Raw genomic sequence first — 23,174 nt, forward strand, 5'->3', positions numbered from 1 at the left:
CAACAGAGGAATAAACTGATGAAAAGAAATCAGCAAATAAATTCGCAATATCTTTGCCAGATGAACTAGTTTTACCGTTGTGAGATAACTCAGAAGGAATTCCATTTGATTTTCTTTTGTTATTGATAAAAGACCAAAACTTATTCAGACCGCCGGGAAGAGAGTTTTCAGTAGACAATGTAAAGTTTAAATAGTCACGCTTGGCAAGTATCTGGGACTGAGATCGGAGCTCTGAGAACTGTTTGTAAAGGTAACTGGTTTTTGGCAGCTTGGACTCTTTAAGTCTCCTGTGTGCTGTCTTCTTTCTAATAATACACGATTTTAGTTCCGAAGAGTACCAGATAGGAAATTTTCTAGAAGAGAATTTTTTAACAGGAACATAGATGTCAATAGCTGAGTACAGAATATCATATAAAATGTTAACCATTTCATCGACTGAACATCCAATCATTAAAGTATCCCAGTTGACACAATCGAGATAGCCTTTAATTAGAGAAAAGTTTGCTGATTTAACTTTTACTTTTTGACTTGCTTTATTGTCGTAGTGTTTATTGTATCTTATTGTATTTTACGTATATTTGTAATATTTTGTTAGTTCTTCATATCTTCTGTAATGTTTTATTGTAATGAGCTTTGCTCGTAAATATATATAAATAAATAAATAAATAAATTTTCAATCGTAAATAAGTCGAAAAGTATTAACTAAGTTAAAATTCTATAGAACTAAAATTACTTAGAAAATTAGTCAATTTATTCATCTCCGGACTTATTTTAAATGCGCGGTTTTTCGCCCCCAACTAGGGTTGACAGTCACCCCCGAGTAAAAGCAACCAACAGCACAAACCTTCCAAATTGTCATGCAATTCGGAGTTGATCCTGAAAATTATACGGTATAGCCATATTTCCTGTTCATTTACTGAACAAAAAATTCATTTACTGAACAAAAAATTCATTTACTTCAATTACAAAAAAAATCGTAGATTAGGTAAATTATTTATTTTTTATTAAAATTACATTTTTGTAGTGCTTTGAGTGCCTTGTTTTTATAACATAGTTATAAAATTCACTGCAAGTCCTCCTGAAATTGGATTTCGTGGGTGAAAATCGGGACATTTAGTGTCCCGATCAGGTACAAATCGGTAAGCGTCCCTAGACCCCTGAAAATCGGGACGTCCCGCACAAATCGGGACACCTGGTAACGCTAGCCCCAACAGAAGAGACTGATGAAGAAGAGGTTGAAAGGTGAAAAAATTCTATAGAATCTTTCTAGGAAGTATGAAAGTAAGAACTAGGAAGTATGTGATAAAATTCAAAGACACGATGCTGTTATAACATTGGGCGATTTTAATGCTAAGCTGGGGAAAAAAGATTCTTTTGTAAATATACACTCACCGGCAGAGAAAACGGGCACCCCAAAAAATGGGTCATTTTTAATGTCTTGTATTTCCTAAACCTAATGTCTGATTTAAGTAATTTTTTTAATATGTTATAGCCTTATTCTTTATCAATATCGCTGTAATAATATTGTTAGATGATAGATATCTTTATTTCAAAATAGGTAACCTAATATACAAATTTAACTTAAATACATTTTTTTACATATAAAAAGAAGGAAAATACAATACAATGATTCACAATAAAAAAATTCAATAAAAAAAATAATAAATGTAATAATAAATTAAAAAATAATAACAAATTATAATCAAAATTAATAACGAATTATAATCAAATTAACAAGTTCCCCAACCAATAAAAGTCAATAAAAATAAACAAAAATATTGTGCACGTTCACCGCCAATTCAAATACATACTACTTTAAATTTTTAAGGAAAACCTTTAATTTATCTTTAAAATTTTTAACTGTCCTACAGTATTTTAATTCATTAGGCAATTCATTAAATTCTCTGAAACCTCTAAATATTAATGAATTCATTGAGCTGCTATAATTCATTTTAGAAAAGTATATGTTATTTTTATTTCGAGTATCGTGTATGTGTATTAGGAAAATTAATAAATTGCTGAAAATAATCGGGAGCTAGGTATATTGTTTTTAATTTTATAAACAAAAATCAATGCAAAATAATGAAACCTTTGATATACCGAAAACCAGTTCAATGTATTCAGCATTAAATTTATTGGTGTCCATCGACCCATTCTTAATATTATATGCATGCCACGATTTTGTAATTTTTGAAGTTGCCCCATTTTATTTAGGTTGAACAAATATAAGACTGATGCACAATAATCAAAATGTGGTTGGATTATTGAATTATATACAGTAAGTCTAGTTTCTAAAGATAAATTTTTTGCTTTTCTTGTAAAAAAGAATAATTTCTTGCTGATTTTTTTGTGTATATAAACAAAATGATCTTCCAATGAAAGAGTGTTATCAAGTTGAAATCCTAAGTATTTAATAGTTGTTGTTATTTCAATCTTTTCGCCATTTATGGATAAATTAATGCTATTTATATTGATTTTGTTATACTTATATCTACTGGTTACAATTAGAGCTTTTATCTTTGATACATTTAATTTTAACTTGTTTAATGTTAAATAATTATAAACAGCCTCTAGAATTGAATTCATTTTTGCCACTGCATTTTCCAAGCATACATCACTACAAGCTATTATAACGTATCGTCAGCAAAAAGATTGACAAACTCACAATCCACAAACAGATCTATATCATTCAAGTAGAGAATAAAAAGTAATGGCCCTAGGACACTGCCCTGAGGTACACCTAGATCAATGTTAAGTTCATCTGACATACAATTATTGAATTTAACCTTCTGCTTGCGATTTGATAGATAATTATTCAGCCAGTCAAAAACTCCACCCCTAATGCCATACTGCCACAATTTTGCCAGTAAAATATTATGGTCTATGGTCTCAAACGCCCTCTTAAGGTCTAAGAATACAGATACTACATATTTGTTTTGATCCAATTCATTTTTAAATTTACTAATTGTCAATTGAAGTGCCGAATCACAAGAGTGTTGCTTTCTGAAACCAGATTGATTACTTATCAAAATAGCATTTGTTTTAACATGTTCAATAATTTGATCATACACAACAAGCTCAATCAATTTTTCAATTGGGGGTAGTGTATTGATGGGTCTGAATTCTTCATCTTTCACTGTATTATTGATTTTTTGAATTGGTACAATTGTACTAACTTTAAGTTGATTCGGAATTTTACCAGTAGACAGACAAGTATTGATTAAATTTAGTATAATATGCCCAATTGTTTCAAAAATGTCTTTGAGAATTTTAGAGTTTAATATATCATGAACTGAGCATTTACTGTCTAATTTATTAACATACATACATAATTCGTTTAAAGATACTAATTTAAATTTATTTATTGGTAGGTATAAGTTACTATTTTTATTACACCAGGTTTGCCTCAGATCCAAAGCTCCAACAATATTGTTGATACTTGAAACAAAGTAACTGTTGAACTGGTTAGCGATTTCTTTGCTATCTTGACATGTTGAATACATACCTGTTTCAAATTGAACATATTGAGGTGAACCCTTGGATTTAATGTTCACTAAATTTTTTAATGTTCTCCACATTTCTTTGGGGTTGTGTCTAAATCTATCTATTTTATTAAAATAATAAAGATTTTTTTTAGTTTTTAACAAATTAACAACTTCATTACGATATCTTTTAAAATTACTCCACAACTCCTGTTTAAACGGTTCAAGTGCTGTTTTAAAAGTTCTATAAGCATTATCACGTAATTTTATAAGAGAGTAAACTTCGTTATCAAACCAAGGTAGCTTTAAGTTAAACCTGCAGATTTGAATAGGTGCTGTTTTATTGATTTCAATCTCACAATTTAAAAATAACTCATTAAAAATCGAGTCAACATCAACAGAATTCAAATTCCAGTTATAATACATTAAATTAGTTTGAATTGTCAAAATATTACTCTGACTTAAATTTCTAAATTTCTTAACATTATAATGCTCTGTACTTTTAGTATTTCTTAGATTAACAGAAATAATGGAGTGGTCAGTTAATTTTGGAGTTTCATGAACATTTACTATGATATTATTAGTATTTGACAGGACATAATCTACCAGTGTTTTAGATACATTTGTCACTCTAATAGGTTCTGTAACTAATTGGCAAATACCGTAGCTCAACATTTGATCATTTATTTTTTTGACATAAAAAGTTCTTGACAATTGATCTAAATTGAAATCGCCCACTAAAATGAAAGAGTGGTTCGTTGAAACAATAAAATCAAAAATATTATCCAGTTCTTCCATAAACCTAGCATCTGATGATGAAGGCGAATGATATATGCAACCTATGTACCAAGTTGATGTTAAAAAATTAACTTTTAAAATTACACACCAATAATTTTTGTCAAGGACATACTTTCTTACAACAGAACATCTATAGTCACTTTTAACATATACTAACACTCCACCAGTATACCTACTTGATGAATCACAACGAACACACATATAGTTTTCAATTCTTATTTCATTATCTTCTATGTCAGCGTTTCCCAACCGGTGGGTCGCGACCCACTAGTGGGTCACGGACGGATTTCAGGTGGGTCGCGACGTCGCTCTTACAGTACTTGAATAACGTACACATATATCATCATGGGTGAGGGATGGGTCGCGAATATGAAAAAACATCAGAAGATGGGTCGCCAGACATAAAAGGTTGGGAACCACTGTTCTATGTCCTTGGTGGTCCTGGTCTCGCTTAATAAAATAACCTTCGGATTAAAACATAACAGACTTTCCCTAATTAGATCTAAATTTTGAAAAACACTTTGAGCATTTATATATATAACATCTGTATTAAGTTGTATATCAGGTGCAATTTTTAGTTTTTTTGATTATTTATATTATTTTTGTTGACAATCGTGGGTCTATTATTAATGTATTTAATAGTTTTACTATGGTCACCCGAATCGATCAGATTCTGTAGTTCATTTTGTACTTTTTTATAATACTCACGTTGCTGGTTGGTTTGATCTGCAAAGATCTTAATACCTGCTTCCTTAATCAGTTGTTTATTCTTCAGCACAGACATAACCTTTTCTTTAGATGGTAGTATAACTTTAATTGGTCTAGTTTTCATTGGTGTAAACTTACCAAGTCTAAAAACTTTAATGCTCTTTCTGTCTATATCAAAATTTTCCAATATCTTGTTTACCGTAGTCAAGTCTTCATCATTTCTGTCCTGTTGGGTCTTCATTTTGGACTCATTTACATTAAACACTACAATAGTACACAGAAAGTCATTAACAAAACGTGCTGTTAAAGTAGCTCTGTGAATTTCTTGTCCAAATCTTGGTTTGTACTTATAATTAAAAATTGTGTTTGATGTCAGCGTGTAGCCGACTAAATTTGCCATATGTTGAATGTATTAATTAGCTGTTTAATCTAAAGTGCACTCTTGTTTCATCAATAATCCACGTTTGTGTGTTTAAAAGTTTGACAACAAGAAATTGAGCAAAAAACCACTAACATCTAGTCACTAATTGCTCCTTTTTTGTGACTCCCGAAAATAAATAAATAGTCCAGTCAATATAGGTACAGAAACATTCTTAATTGTATCAAGATCAATTTAAAATGAGTTGCCTTAAATGTGGGAAAACTGATAATAGGGAGGATCCGTTGGTTTTGTGTGATTATTGCTCTCAGAAATTATGTAAAGAGTGTGCTGAGTTGACTTCAACCGAGGCTCGCGCTGTAGCTTTAAAGAAGAGGAGCCCCTCAATTACCTATAAATGTCATGGCTGTCTCTCTGGTGCAGATTCAGGTGTTAATGTTGAACATGTTATTGATAATTTGTTTAAAAAATATCTTGGAAGACTAGAAGATAAGATTGATTCTTCTCTTAAAGCTGGAATATCCTCTCTGAATACTTCATTTCTTGCTGATCAGGCAAAAAAACTGGATAATATAGAGAGTAAGTGTAACTCGCTGGGTGATGAGTTGATTTTGTTGAGAGAAAGCAATATTCAACTGGTTCATATGCTTGCTAATTTTCCTCATAATGTGGGCGGGACTTCTGATGGTTTTGGTAGTTTGCCAACCAATTGTGATAGTAACAGGGCCAAAATTGCTAACAGGATTTTACCAACTGTGAATGTTCATAAAGATAGGCTGCCTATTTCTAATCTTACAGCAACTTCTGCAGCTACTGCGGGGGGCAACATCACGCCAACCGCTACTGCTTCTTTTAAACTGCTTAATGGAACACCAGTGAGCACCAATAACGCTGATACTCGTCACACTAGGAAATCGCCCAGATGTACTAAGGGAAAGACTGACATGATTGGTTCTGATGCCAATGCTGGATTTAGTGGAGTAGAAAGGATGAGATTTTTGCATGTTAACAACGTTTCTCCTGGTGTAACTCCCGAAGATGTTAAAGACTATATACTTAAGAAAAATAGTCTCAAAGGGCTGGATGTACTGGTAAATCAGCTGACTGCCAATGATTACTATAGCTCCTTTAGAGTTGGTGTTCGTGAAAGCATGTTTGATGCTATGTTGAGTTCGTCATCTTGGCCTAGCATGGTCAGGGTTAGGGAATTTACCAGCAATCCCCCACGTCGATCCAGAAACATTAAGAACCACCTAGAAAATAAAAGTGGAGACAAATTTTTTTTATAAAATCCAAGAAACAACTCTCTCTCTCCAAGAAAAAACTAGTATCCTTCCCATTGACAGTTTTTTATCAAAATGTTGGAGGCATTCGTACAAAGATTTCTGAGGTCTTGAAAAGTATTTCCTGTTGCTCATACAATATAATTATTTTAGTGGAGAGTAACTTAAATGATAACATAGCTGATTGTGAAATTGGATGTGATGGTTTTAGTATTTACAGATGTGATAGATCCCAGAGAACCAGTGCAAAGTTGAGTGGTGGTGGTGTACTAGTGTTTGTTAACAATAAGCTAAAATCACAAGCCATTAGTATTCGTGAAGATCGGGTTGAGCAAATATACATCTTATGTCAACTTAATGAAGTCAAGTTTGTGGTTGGTGGTGTCTATATACCTCCACAGTCACCTCGTGAAGTATACAACTGGCATTGTCAAACTGTGGAAAATGTTGTTCAGCAATACTCAGCACAGGATTTCTATATTTTTGGTGATTACAATCTTCCCAATGCATCATGGGAGAATGATGAGTTTGGTTTGATGGTGCATTGTCCTGCAGGTGATCCAGCTGTGGATATTGCTCAAGCCTTTGGTTTTTTAAAATTGTTTCAATGTAATAATATTCCCAATAATCGTGGTGTTTATTTAGATTTAGTTTTTTCTAATAGTAGAGAGTTAAGTATCTTAAGAGCAAGCGATCCTCTTTTGGGTCCTTCCATCCACCATGTGGGTTATGAATGTTGCTTAATGCTAGATGTGAAAGAAACAAATAGAAATAAGTTGATTTATGATGAGTTGTTTTATGATTTTCGGAATGGTGATTACATAGGGCTTAACAACTTCCTTGCGTCCATAGACTGGCAGGTATGTATAGTTGATGATATTGATATTGCTACAAAATTATTTTATGAAATTCTTTCAATAGGTATTTCTTACTTTGTGCCATTAAAGAAATATAGAACTTCAACTTTTCCCAAGTGGTTCTCTGCTGATCTTAGAAGACTGACGCTGGAGAAAAAACATGCTCACTATATTTATGTTAATAATCGTTCTGATGCTGACTATATTAGATTTTCCCACCTAAGAGCTGAGTGTAAACAACTGTCTGAAATTTGTTTCAACAACTATATCAAAGGGATAGATGCTGGCATAAAAAATGATCCAAAATCATTTTGGAAGTATATAAATGATAAGCGATCTAGTCACAGCTTACCTAACTCATTATTTTATCAAGCCCAATCAGCAACAAATGGTCAAGAAATAGCTAATTTATTTATGAACTTCTTCCAAACTGTGTATTCACCTAACAGCAATAACCTTTACGTACCTATCCATCCATTAAACAGCAACGTTAGTACTAATATTTGTCCGTCGAAGATTACCACGACCGATATTTTTAATGGCATATGTGAACTGCCCAATAAGCTTACTGCTGGCCCAGATGGTGTGCCTAATTATTTATTAAAAAAGTGTGTCTGTACCCTTGTAATGCCGCTTGTTATGTTGTTTAACAGATCTCTGGAAACCTCTATGTTTCCTTCTTCATGGAAAGAAAGTTATATTGTTCCTATATTTAAAAATGGTCAGAAAGACAACATTGAAAATTATCGTAGTATATGTATACAATCTGCAATCCCTAAGCTCTTCGACTGTCTTATAGCAAAGCAACTTTCTTGGTTCTGTAAAGGCTTAATATCTCAATCTCAACATGGATTTTATAGCAAAAGATCCACTGCAACCAACTTGGTTTGTTATCAATCTGATATATTATCTCAAATGGAAAACCGTAAACAAGTAGATTCTATATACACAGATTTTTCCAAGGCATTTGATCGTGTTGATCATCAAATACTATTGGACAAATTAATTAATGTAGGCTTTCATGACACGTTTGTTGAATGGATTAAAAACTCTACATATGGTAGAAGCCAAAGAGTCAAGATAGGTTGTCATCTGTCTGACAGTATTTCAGTAACATCTGGAGTTCCTCAAGGTGGCCACACTTCTCCACTTCTTTTTAATATCTTTGTTAACGACATCACTTCCTGTTTCCTAAATAGCAAATGTCTAATGTTGGCAGATGATTTGAAATTCTGGAGAGTTATTGATAGCCTAAAAGACCAAGCTCTGTTGCAAGATGACTTAGACAGATTACATAATTGGTGCAATCAGAACAAACTTCACTTGAATATAAAAAAATGTTGTTTTATAAGTTTTTCTCGTAAAGTCAATAGAATCGAAACAAGTTATACTATTAACAATATGCCATTGAATTATGTTTCTTCTATTCGGGATTTGGGTGTTATTTTCGATGAGAAACTTACTTTCTGTGACCACATAAACACTATTTCAATAAAGGCATCTAAACTTCTTGGTTTTGTTACTAGGAATTGCAAGTACCTCTCCATTAATTCAACAAGGTTAGTGTATTGTTGTTTAGTTAGATCTATTTTAGAATACTGCTCAGTTGTTTGGTCACCCTATTTTCAGAATAATATTGATACATTGGAAAGAGTCCAGCATAGATTTTTGAGATATTGCGCTTACCATGTTCACACTGCCATTAGAAATCATGATTATTCCTATATTGAACAACAATTATCTTTACCCCCACTTAAGAACCGTCGTGATATATCAGGTGCTATATTTATATATAAGATCATACATGGATTTATTGATTGTCCAAACCTGTTAAATCACATTAAATTCAATGTTCCAAACCAAGCTCTACGTTACCACCAGGTTTTCAACATTCCTTTCCACAGAACAACATATGGCATTCATAACCCATTGGATAGATACATGGGGCTATTAAATGAATTTGATTATGATATTTTCAATTTAACTTTATCTCGGTTCAAAAGATCTCTTGCTTTGTGATATATATGTATGGTATTGTTGAATTTTGTTCTAATTATATTTTGTATATTTTTAGTATGTAGTGAACTTTAAATGTAACTTTTGTTATTGTTTTAACACTATAGGTAATTTATGTTTTGAAAACTGATATTGTTTGTAATTTAACTGTCAATGGGGTATCCCGTGTTTTAAATAAATAAAAATAAATAAATAAATATTAGAAGCTCTCCTCTCTCTATCCATAATTTCACTGATTAAATCTTCCGTAACACTCAATGACATTTCCCCACTTCTCTTGTAACCTTCAACACATTTTTTTACTTCTTGCAACTCGTTTTGTAAATCACCAATTTTTTGTAGTAATGTAGGAATTAATTTAACTCCGGCTTCACATTCTTCACAGTAATACTTCAATAATCTGGTTCCCTTAAGATCAATAACTTTTAATTCACTAGCAGTAAGATTCGAACAATCCCTGTGTGTAGCCCTCTGGCAGCTGTCACATGTTATATATGGTCTGCTATTTATAATTTTACAAACAACACACTCCATAATAATCGTCAAATTAAAAATTAAAGAATTAGGAAAGTAGTAGGCACGCCACTGGTAATTATTCCAAAACAGACGGAGCTTATCCTTAATTGATTTTTAATGGTAATTGCTTTTGAGCCAAAAAAACGAAAAAGAGAACTGCAAAACTGCACTAATTTTCACAGATTTCTTAGATTAGAACATTGTTGCTAGACGTTGTATACAGGGTGTACGAATCAAACTGTGTTTTTTTCTCAAACTTTAAAACACCCTGTGGAATGTTCTAGCTTTTATAAAATACTGAAATTATAACCAAACTATAGCCTTAGGTTTTCTTAACATTCTGTTTTTTGATTCATTCGCTTATGTTGGATAATAAAAAAGTTAAGCACTTTAACAACTACCCCTGTTTTTCGTTAATACAGGGTGTTTTTAAATAAGTACGGCAAACTTTAAGGGGTAATTCTGCATGATAAAATAATGACAGTTTGCTTTATAAACGTATGCCCGCAAATGCTTCGTTTCCGAGATAGGGGGTGTTGAAATTGTTCTTACAAACTGACGATTTATTTATTTCTCTAAAACGGTTTGTGATATGCAAATGAAATTTGGTAGATTTTAAGAGGTAGTTATTGCGCATTTTTTGGCATACAATTAAGAATTTTATATTCACCATTGGCATGCATACGGGTATAAATATTTTAGATATATCCCGTATGCACGCCAATGGTGAATATAAAATTCTTAATTGTATGCCAAAAAATGCGCAATAACTAGCTCTTAAAATCTACCAAATTTCATTTGCATATCACAAACCGTTTTAGAGCAATGAATAAATCGTCAGTTTGTAAGAACAATTTCAACACCACCTATCTCGGAAACGAAGCATTTGCGGGGCATACGTTATTTTATAAAGCAAACTGCCATTATTTTATCATGCAGAATTACCCCTTAAAGTTTGTCGTACTTATTTAAAAACACCCTGTATTGTCGAAAAACAGGGGTAGTTGTTAAAGTGCCTAACTTTTTTATTATCCAACATAAGCGAATGAATCAAAAAACAGAATGTTAAGAAAACCTGAGGCTATAGTTGGGTTTTAATTTCAGTATTTTATAAAAGCTAGAACATTCCACAGGGTGTTCCAAAGTTAGAGAAATAAACACAGTTTGATTCGTACACCCTGTATACAATGACAATGTACCCGTCTAGCAACAATATTATTACAGCGATATTGATAAAGAATAAGGCTATAACATATTAAAAAAATTACTTAAATCGGACATCAGGTTTAGGAAATACAAGACATTAAAAATGACCCATTTTTTGGGGTGCCCGTTTTCTCTGCCAGTGAGTGTATTTAGGAAACATAGTTTGCATACTGAAATCAGTCAAAATGGACTTAGGGTTGCACAAATCGCATCAGTAAATAATTATGTAGTTGTCAGTACTAACTTCCAGAGAAAAGATATCCATAAAGGAACATGGAAAATACCAGGAAACAACGAAACTAATCAAATTAACCATATCCTAATCTCTTAAAAAGATGGGCAACAAACATAACTAATGTCAGAACATATCGCGGGGCAAACTCTGACTAAGATCACTATCTTGTGGGGGCAAAATTACAGCAGACAATTTGTCCCTGTTGCCAGTGGCAAAACATTTTGCTAACCATTTTAAAGTTGAATTGGAAATAGGTATTAAGTTCACTGATGAAGCAAAATCAAATTAACACCTGGTCTATAATGAGTAAAGGTTCTGCTTATTTAAATTAAATCCCTATACAAGCTAAACTCATTAACTATCTTCAAATTACCTTATATCAGAACTAGTTTTTGTAGAATTAAATTTTTGGTATATTAGTGACTAAAAAATAAACAAAGAATAATGTGTTCAATAATGCAAAAACTACAGGGCCTTGAAACTAGTAAAACGAAATAGTATTACTAAGACTAGTCACCAAGGGCGGATCCAGGGAGGGGGCCATGGGGGCCATGGCCCCCTCCGAGAATTAAAAAAATATGAATTTAATTATTTACAGTTCAAATGTTTTTAATTTCAAACACATGTATAGGTATGTACAAAACAGTGGATAAGTATATAATATTATGTCTTCTGGACTAGAATTGAACAAAAGCAGTAACGGAAACCTCAAGAAAGACATATTATTATGTTCTTTAAATCAACAGAACGACCTTGAAAAGTCATCAAAATCGTATCAATTTCCATTTTCTCCACACAAAGAATAAAAAAGAAATGTAGCGTTACTTGGGCCGCGAGCACTCAGAACAAAGGAGTTTGGTACTTTCGCACATTCAAAAGAGATTTTGCAAGTGCTGCGCTTTATTTTTCTAATGAAAAATATTTTCACAATAAAGGGATGATAGCCCAAAGCCTTGTCGCGAAACCTTTAACATCTTTCGTCAAACTCATGGGCAAAGACTGAGCCATACAAACTCATGAAAAAACATCATATCACAAGAAGTTCGTTCAGGTTGGGTTGGATTTTCTAGTTGTTGCAACCCGCAAAAGTCAGTCATTAACTAGATATACCCTCAGAAGTCTAAACAGATACAAGAAAATAGAGAAAGACTAAGACCAATAGTAGAGTCTATAGTGTTCTTTAGGTCGACAAAACATTCCTCTAAGAGGCCATAGTGATGATAGCCTTCTGCTTCTGGACGAAGATGCTGGACCTAGTAATGAGGGGAATTGTTAAGGTAGCATCAGAAGATAAGACTCTTAAGCAACACCTATCCACAGCATCTTCAAGCACCAGTCAAAATCAATTGATAACATGTTGTGGTAAAGAAATAATTAAACAAATAATGAATCAGGTTCAAAGTGCAAATTATTACTCTGTCATATTTAAAAAAATGACCGACGTATTCCACGTGGAACAGTTTTCTTTAAATTTGAGATACATACACAATAACATTCGTGAAGACTTTGTCAAGTTGACTGACGCTTATAAGAACATAAAAATAATGAGTGAAACTCAATAAAGAGGGGAAGAACAAGGCCTGACATTAGAGGCATTGGGAAAATAAGTATTTAACTTGTTAAAAGAACTGCACTTGGATCCGAAGAAATGTGTAGGAATTTTGAATGTCTTTATGGCACTCAAAAGTTTGTGGTGCCTTAAAACTCTATATTGTAACCCTAATTTTTAAAAATGACTCCCAGATCCCCCGGTACCCCTACCCAAAAAAGTTCATGGCCCCTCCCGAAAATGGGTCCTGGATCCGCCCTTGCTAGTCACACTATGAAAAAATGGAATAAAGTAATTGATTGAAAAACCCCTCAGGAAAGATCTGAATATCACTTTGGTTTAAGTAATTCAGACCAACAACAGCTGCAATGTTCATTAGATGATGGGAATAAATGTTGTGAACATAATTTCTACTTTCTTTCCGTAACTTGTTACTTTCAAAGTAAAAAAATATACTTACAGTAGGTATAAAAATTATTGTAACTATGTAGGTATATCCAAATTACACAATGAACTTAAACCATTTTTCACTGAATTATATACCTATTTAATAACTGTTTTAAACAAGAGGATACACAAGTACAATCTGAAAACATTTTTAACTTTTGCCAACAAACTGAAAACGAAAAACTTAATTTGTATTTAAACTCAAACGAGAATGACGCCAAATACACTAGGGAGTTTTTGTTGCTACGTAACGTACGCATCTCCGTATACGTAAAGCAACTAACGTGTCGTAGAGGAAGAACGTTAAAATAGGTAGTTTTTGTAGCTGCCTTAACGTAACGTAAAGCAAATCGTAAAGTCATTTTTAAATTCCGTTGACATTAAAAAAATAAAACAATGTTCACACAATATACAATTAATATACAAATAATAAAAAAAAGATAAATGAATGATGAAATGGTATGGTTTTAATTGCTTCTATTTAAATATAAAAATATTATTTTTCCTTAGGTTAAAATTTTTTTATTTTTGTTTATACCTACTTTTTAGTTGTAAATTATTGTACCTACATCAGAATTCCAGTATGTAAATAGTTTGGTCATATTTATTTGAAAATTTTACTGAAATTAGGTCATTTGTTTATCTAGTTATTAATTGTGGTGATCACTGTATTTCTTAATTAAATTAATACAAGATTTGTTTGTTTTGCTTTATTAATAGACAACTTAAAAACAATAAAATTTTAAATCTATTATGAAGTTCCAATTTCCAATTACAAACACAGAATAATTTTACTCAAATAGACTAAACCAATAACCAATATAACCTTAAAATGTTTATAAACGCTGATGAAATGTTCATTTTGGTAGGTAATCGGGCAAGATCCTCGTGTGCATTCGGTGACTTTCGTCTCGATAGGGATGCGTTCTCACGTACGTAGCAGAACGTTACTTTAGGTAATACGCATCGAGATACGGGAGTTCAACCATTAATGCGCAAGCGTATATGTCAAAAAGATGCGTTACGTTTACGTATTTGTGTGCACAAAAACTCTCTACTATCACTCTCACCAACTGACTTTGACTTCATTCATATGTCAATTTTAAAAATGTCGTGTTCTGTGGAAGAAATATGCTAACGGAAATAATTTAAAAAATGTAATATGCCGAGCACATTTATATTTAATTATTATTATGGTAAACGTATTAACTGTAAGTTATAATGAAATAATATAGTTTATAATATACTTTGATTCAAGATCATAACATTAAAAATCGACTGTTAAGTTTTGTGGTTTGAATTCGAATCACAGAACGAGATTCAAAAAGAAAGTTTGATTCCAGATTTTTCTTTATCATTATTTACATGTAGACTCGGACAAACATAAGTTTGGGAATATGATTCAAAACTCGATGATGCGCAGTGGTCCTTGTTTACTAGCGTTACCATGGAAACGGCCAGTTTGCTGATCGCCAGTGTCGTAGTTAGAAGTGCATTACGTATCGCAGAGAGTGTTTAACTTATTGGTTTGATCGTGTTGGATATTTTATTAATAGTTTTTAGCTTAGTGTTTGGTATATTAGTAGTAGTAATTAGTGTGTTATTAAGACATTTAGTGTATCTCTAGTGCGTTAAGTTAAGTCATTAGTTATTTAACAATATGCCTCATAAAAAGATAGGAATCAAAGGGCTGGGATTAAATAGCAAAGCAAAGGCAATCATTTATAATGTTACTACATTTATGGAACAAGAGGCAGCACATTTCAAAACAACCGAAAACCTGTTAATGCCTTTAAGTACATTGACGTAAGTATTATTAATGACATTTTATTTTCTTGATATTAAAGTTACTATTATTCTTATTTTCTTATTATAATTGTATCTATGAAGTTCCATCAGATTCTTCTTCTTCTTCTTTAGCCCATTTCTATCCACCTTTGGACATAGGCTTTCCCCAAATCTTTCCATATCTGTCTGTCCTTGGCTGCGCTTTTCCAGTAAGTTCCTGCAGCTGCGTCCACGGTCTCCTTTTTTGTATTTCAGCATTCCATATTTTATCTTCCTGTCTCGCATTGTGGTCTGCAAATCTCCACTTTAACCCTGAATATGCTCAGTTACATTTTTTACGTTTGTTTTCTCTCTTATCCATTTGTTTGGTTTTCTGTCTTGAAGTGTTATTCCCAACATGGAATAAAACATGAATTAATACAATAGATATTTTCTGTGAGTCCTTTCTATTTTGTTTATGTTGGCCTTTGTTAATGTCCATGTTTATGAGCCATACGTCCTAACAGGAAGGATGCTCTGATCAAATACACAAGTTTTTAGGCACTGTTTCTTCTTTCACGCCAATCTTTTGCAATTTTTTTCGCAATATTTTCGTTTAGTAACATTTAACATTGGTAATTGTAGGGATAGGATTCTAGCAGCGGCGGGTATAAGCAAAAACACCTTAACCAAAATAAGAAAAGAAGGCAGAGACGTAAATAAAAATCAAGCGACTAGTTTACCTTTTAAAAGTCCAAAAAGAAAACGTTGTCGTTCCAAAAAAATTGAATTGAGCAGTGGACAAGTGAAAACCATCAAAAATATTATATACGACTTCTACACCATCGAGAAAAGATCCCCTACAATTAATGGTAAATAGTTTAAAAGTTAAAAAATTATTAGTTAATGGGAAATTGATACCTATATTTTTTATGGTAAATAAAATAGAGTAAGTAAAATTATAAAACAATTGTTTGTACCCGTTTAGAACGAAATAAAAGATTTTCGTAAACACACTGATATAGATACATTTTTAACAAAAATGGTAGATAGATACAATTCTTTTACAATTTTATTTACTTCAAGTATAAAAGAAGATTTACTTTCCAAATATTTTAACGATTTCTATTTATTTAAGGTGTCTATCAAAAACTAAAGAACAAACAAATGGAATTTCCAGGGTCAAAGGAAACATTAAGGAAAACGATAATTGGATTAGGCTTTAGGTAACATATGTAGTAAAAGTAATTATTCAGCTTAAAAAATAAAATTGTATAATGGATGATGTATTTTAAATTGATATTTTGTTGACATCGTTTTAGTTCAACTTTCTACAATTTACAGTTATGAAGAATGTTTTTTCAAAAGTACCAAGTATTTATAATCGATAATTTGTTTAGATTTCGATTTCCGAAAAACTGTAAACAAAAAATAAATCTCTCCAAGGTTACATACGATTCTACATAATTTTTATTTTTCTCAAATGAATTGTTCTCACGTCTGTATGTTTTGATACATTTAAAATTTAAACCATCATACTTTTGAAACGATATTTTTCAAATTATCTCGAACAAATTACAGGTGGAGAAAAACCGAAGATAATAGGAGTGTCCTAATGGAAAGTTATGACATTCGTTTAAAACGAACAGAGTATTTAAAGCAGCTGATTAAATTTCGATCTGAGGGTAGAAACATAATTTATACTAATGAAACTTATATACACAGCAGCCATACTCCACCATATTACTGGGGACATCAAAGTGGAAAAACGTCCAAGAAACCAATTTCTAAGGGCAAAAGGCTGATTATTGTTCATGCTGGAGAAGAGACTGGATTTGTACCTAACGCTCTGTTAATTTTTAAATCAGGTACATGTTTATAATTAAAAAGTTAATTTTCATAACAATAACAATTATGTAAGCCATAATTACTTTTATAATGAAGTTTCATAATAAACCAAGTTCTACTGTTAAAAAAATTTCACAAAAGGCTGTCTATGAAACTAATAACAAGGCAAAGGGCGTTCGGCAAAAGCTTTTGATAACGGAACATTTAGTAAAGATAATAATATACAATTATTATTGTAATTCGCCGAGAAATTCTCTAAAAAAAATTTGTACAATAATTTCATGATATTTTTGCTTTCAGGATCCAAGAGTGGTGACTATCATGACGATATGAACCACCTTAATTTTATGAAGTATGTCAGAAGTCAGCTCTTACCCAACTTACCCAAAAATTCGGTCCTGGTAGTTGACAATGCATCCTACCATAATGTAACAATGGAAAAAAATGTGACGTCTGGCAGCCGTAAGGATATTATGGTAAAGTGGTTACAGGAAAAAAGCATCCCTTTTCCAGTAAACTTAACCAAGCCGGAATTGTACAAAATTATACAAGTCCATAAACCACGTTTTCCACCTGTTTATGTATTAGATCATGAGCTTGAACAACACGGGCACAAAGTACTTCGCTTGCCTCCCTATCATCCGGAGTTAAACCCTATAGAAAAAATATGGGCTTTGGTAAAAGGTAGGGTGGCCAGTCATAATACAACATGCAACATAAACGATGTTGAAAATATAAGGAAGAAAAAATTTTCAGAAGTGTTAATACAATAATGAGCTAGCATATGTAAACACGTAAACAAATATGAAGACACCCTAATAAAAAAAGAGCATTTGTTAGACGCTACGCTGGAAAACCTAAAATTTTTTATTAATACTGGTTCATCAGAAGAAAGCTTTTCTGAGGATGAGGACAGTGATTCAAATTCCGGAATAGATATCTTAGAACCATCCGAAGAATCGTAATTAAAACTTTGTTTAGAATCATTGTTTAGAAAATAAATACATCAGAATTAGTAAAAATAAACACTTGTTTAATTTTTTTATAGTTGAAATCCTTCCTTCCTTCCTTCCTGATAATGTTATTAAATAATTGTAAGTATTGAGGAATTTGTCATATATTAAAGTACTCCTAATATTTTGCTCATTATTTTATCAAATGCAACTGATTACAAGCTTCATAATTATTAAAAACTATGAAAATAAAAAGAAACAAATTCATTCTTCGCTTTAATTAAATATAATTTAGGTACTATTATAATTTATGTACTTATAAAAATTTATTTCAAATCTGCCTGTTTTCGTCCGCCACTGGTAGAAATGGTTTGCTTGTCTGCGCGAAACGCTACGTCGAAATCCCAAACTTATGTTTGTCCGACTCTAATACATTTATAAAGTAAAATATTCTTACCTTTGCTATTCTATTCTATTCCCAATGAATATTTTTGATAGCTGCGGCGTTTTTATAAAATGGTTTCTTCTAATTTTGAATTTACGTCACAAATCAAATCGGCCATACTCGGTGTCACTCGACATGAAAATGGCGGCACTTGATTCAAAATTGCTTTTACCGGGTCTCACCTGTCTCACCACACTGTGGTCTCACACAGATAATTTAAAAATACGTTAATTATATGATTTAAGTAACAATTGATACAAGATTCCGTTTAAGAGTATCAAAAATATAAAAAAACTGGCCCTGGGGCCTGGGATAATAAGATTTTTGGACGATTTTTAAATTCATCAGAAGACTTACTTCAAATACCAGTGATTTCATAGTGATTCGAAAAAGTAGACTTTAGTTATTTGATTTCATAACTCTCTTTAAAGTCTTGTTTTTTTAGCGGTCGAGTACACTGCGCATGCTTTTTAGCCGAACTAGTCTACTTGATAGAATAGCCGTTTAAAACTACACTTCCTAGTTCGCACTATGCTAGTATTTTAGTCGAGTAGCGAGTAGGCGGTAATTTAGTATAACTAAACTTCTTGTCTGAAAAACAAATATTTATTCAAGTAGATTAGTAAGTAGTTTAGTCGAGTCTATATCCATTTAGTTAGTGCGATGTCATGCGTTTTGACCATCTTACGGAACTGTCGTAACAATACATATATTTATAAATTATATTTTGTAGTAAAGTGTGTGTAAATAAACGCTGTGTCTAGGTACACGCTAACGTGTACGCAAATAAAAAAGTTAGGTACACGCGAATTAAACTTCATCAAGCCAGTGACGTCATTATTTAGCGTGCGCAGTGACTTTATATTTTGGTGCACGCTATTTTGATATGTGTAGGCCCGGTACTTTATGTCTCTGTCTAAATTAGACAATATATATAAATTATATAGCATCATAGCGGAGCAAAGGGCATATCAGTGTTTCAATAGTAGTAAATAGTAGAAGCAAAAGGTTTGATGGTAGGAATAGGGTTGCTGGCCTCACGCATCTTTTAAGTTTTCAACGTAGGTTGAAGTTTTCAACAGGGATGTAGGTTCCTTTTCGCAGGGAGGCAATATCTTCCTAAAATAAGATCTTGAAGAAGCTTCATTTCTATTCCGGTTATCATCATTGATGGAGAATAGCATGTTGCTTGTTGCTTCATGTTCGGAATTTCTGTAGGCTATTGCCACTAGCGCGCTAGCGCCACCTGTCGGCTTGAAGTGAAACTACGTTTTGAAAATGTAAAATTTGAGGTAAAGATTCAAATTTAATTTTATAAATATTTGAATAACGAGCTAATTTTGCTAAATTAAATTAAAATAAAAATAGTTCAAACACTTATACAAAAACAATAATAAAGCAATTTTATGAATGTAAGGTTAGATTGCTCTGGTTATCACCGCACACCACTAGATGGCGCTATATTGTTTGCTTCCTCAAAGGTAATGGGAAATTTCAAGAGTTGTATGTATTACAGTCAATAGTATTTGTTCACAGTCATTGGGTGCGTTCGGACGACCACAGCGGCTGGACAGCTGGCTGAGCCAGCAGTAGCTGTCAGACGTCACCGCTGGAAGCCAGCCGCGGGAGCCGCGGAGAGATTTTACTAAGCTTTCCCTATCACGGCTGGATACCTTAGCTGGATACAACCACTCAGCCGATTTCTGCTGACCGCCAGCCGCTATGGTCGTCCGAACGCACCCATTTGTTTCGAGCTTCTTTCATATGTTGTATAATCCGTGTATATTGTTATTATCCACGAATTATGCGACATTTGACAGAAGCTGGAAACAAAACGAGAATCTAATTCGCACACTTTAACCAACGTTGCCAAGTCGCTAAAATCTCGAACTTTGACACCAATTTGACAATTGACAGATGATCGACGGTAAATTGTAAATATAAATAATCTTGAAATATAAAATAAAACTTATATTTTATATTTATATTCTAAGAAATAAATCAAATCCAAATCATATATCCTAACAACAATAACTAAGTCGGGAACGGGACCAATGGATAAAAGCCAAAAAAAGGAAAACAGATCTAAAATTAAACCTCAATCAACGCCAAAACATAGTGTACCAAAGCCAGGCAATAAAAAGAAATGGTGATCTAGAACGCAAGGAAATAGCTGATAAAAGAAATAAAAGTGAAGAAAATAATGCTGAGACTTCTCTCGACCATGTAAGTGTAAGATATAGTTTATTACAATATGGGTAGATGCAAAGCTTACGTTTTGGACCGCCTTAACGCATAGGTATAATCTAAACCTAAACTGTCCTCAAATTTTCTTCTTCTAATGGCGCTACAACCTTTTGTGGGTCTTGGCCTACTTAACAACGTTTTTCCATTCTACCCTGTCAGATACTTTGGATACTCCTTCGACACTATCTGATGTGCATGGTTTTAAGATCCCCCTCTATGTCATCTATCTATCTTTTATGGGGCCTCCTCTTGGTCTTTTTCTTTGGGGCTTCCATCTTTGGATTACTTTCACAGCTCGATTATCTGTCATTCTTTCTAAGTGATCAAGCCAGTTTAGTCTTTGAGATTTTACAAATCTAACAATATATGTGCTCTGCATTAGTTCATACAGCTTGTGGTTCATTTTAATTCTCTATGAACCATCGCTGCAATGTGTTGGACCAAATATCTTCCTTAGTATTTTGTGCTCAAGTATTCTCAGTTGATTTTCATCAGTGGTTGAGAGGGTCCAAGTTTCATATCCATATGTGACCACTGGTCTAATTACCGTTTTGTATTAGACTCACGATTCAGTAACTTAATTTTCATTAACTTTTTGTATGCATAAAAACACTTATTACTGCTGCATTTATTATTGAACCTAGGTAGTGAAAATTGGAGGCACAATTTTGTAGGTATTGTTGTCTACCTTCAGATTGTCATGTTGATTTGACTATGTGCACTCCATATATCTTGTTTTACATTCATTTATATATTAGATCAAACATAGCAGCTTCCCGTTTCAGGTCTATTTCGCTTAATACCTTTTTGTTGTGTCTTATTATGGTAACTGTTCTTAAATAATATTAAAATACACTTGTATGATTTTTTATGGTACACAATGTAGAGTTTTTATTGATGTATTTATTTTTAGGAACAAACACCACTAACACCAGATATTTTAAATGTAGGAACAGGAGAAACTGCTGGAACTTAACACAAAGGGGTTTGACTAGTGAAGATTTGGATAAACAAAAGGAATTACTTTGGGCTATAGCTACATGCAGGTTTATTTCCTTGTGGCTTCCTATGTATATTCTTATGAACTTATACACTTTGATATGTTTTTAGTCTCATGAAGATTTTATAATTTATTATTTTATTTATATTGTTATATTTATGATGAATAAACATTATTATTATTACGGTAATTTCCGTAATAAAATTTAAATAAATTAACTGTAATCAATAAACCGTTTTTAATGTTAATAAATTATCAATAATGATTCCCAAATATTTTATTTGTTTGACAACTTCTATGGGTTGATTGTTGAATCATGGACCTTGAACGAAGATATGTGCCAAAAATTGGAAGCATTTGAGATGTGGCTATATCAGAGAATTCTTAAAAGCCCATGGACTGATCGGGCCACAAATGAGGAGGTCCTTAGAAAAATGGGTAAGAACCGGGAGGTACTAACCACCATGAATCCAGATATGCCCTCATACAAGCTATTCTGCAAGGAAAAATATTTGGAAAGCGAGGTATAAGAAGAAGAACAACCTGGTTAAAGAACCTCAGAACTCTAGCTTTAACTGTTGCTCGTTAGTACTGCTCTGAATCATTTTCAATACAAATATTTGATCTATGGTGGATCTGCCCTTTTTGAATCCTCCCTGGTATTCACCAACCTGCTCATTTAAGTGCCTTTCCAATCTGCTTCTTATGACTCTGGCGAGTACCTTATATGTTACGTCTAACATGAAATTCATACTGGGATTGCAGTACGGTTAAGAAAGGAATGCAATTCAACACAACATCTGTGTAGTTTTTCGGCGTTGCTGCAGATAAAGTGAAGATTATCATGATGATCGCCAACATTCGTTATGGATAGGCACAGCAGGAAGAAGAATATTGTGAGATTAATATTGATCATATTAATATTTTGTATTAATAATCAATGCTTGGGTTTAACAAATACACAACTTATAATAGAAATATATTTTATTGTCATGGAAAATTGTACAATTTGATGGACAAAGCTTACTAAAGAGTTATAAAAAATACAAAAACAACGTTTAACTTGAACCGGTGCTCTACAAGGTTGTTATTGAGTGAAAAGCACTTTAAAACCCAATGATAACGAAAACTTTCCATAGAAGGCCATAATTTTTAATCAAATTTTCTTTTAATTTACTGTAAACGGCCATTATCGATCGCTTATTTTTGTTTTGGTTATAACAGCCTGTATATTAGCATTAATTCAAGTATTTCTATAGTTGTATTAGAGGTATTTTTTTAATGTGTAAAATAATTGTTTGGTTGCTCTTGAGTAGGTACTTTTACGACTTGATTGTATTCCTTAAGCCTTAGATATTACATACTTAGTTTGACAAACACTATTTTTTATCACTACGCAAAATACAATTTAGGTATGGAAATACAAACTTTTACTTTT

General features: G+C 32.5%; 1 protein-coding gene and 1 long non-coding RNA gene across 21 annotated transcripts in view; one reads left to right on the forward strand and one right to left on the reverse strand.

The window, feature by feature from the left end:
* LOC126893466 (protein claret segregational-like) overlaps positions 1 to 23,174 on the reverse strand; it is a 649,821-nt gene that overhangs the window by 65,583 nt on the left and 561,064 nt on the right. The gene's annotated exons all lie outside the window — the stretch shown is intronic.
* Positions 18,500 to 22,001, forward strand: LOC126893473 (uncharacterized). The gene is made up of 2 exons (XR_007701194.1): positions 18,500 to 20,715; positions 21,650 to 22,001. It is a non-coding gene; the product is annotated as an uncharacterized LOC126893473 (long non-coding RNA).

The sequence above is a fragment of the Diabrotica virgifera genome, chromosome 10, assembly GCF_917563875.1.
Source record: "Diabrotica virgifera virgifera chromosome 10, PGI_DIABVI_V3a".
Classification (NCBI taxonomy): Eukaryota; Metazoa; Arthropoda; class Insecta; order Coleoptera; family Chrysomelidae; genus Diabrotica; species Diabrotica virgifera.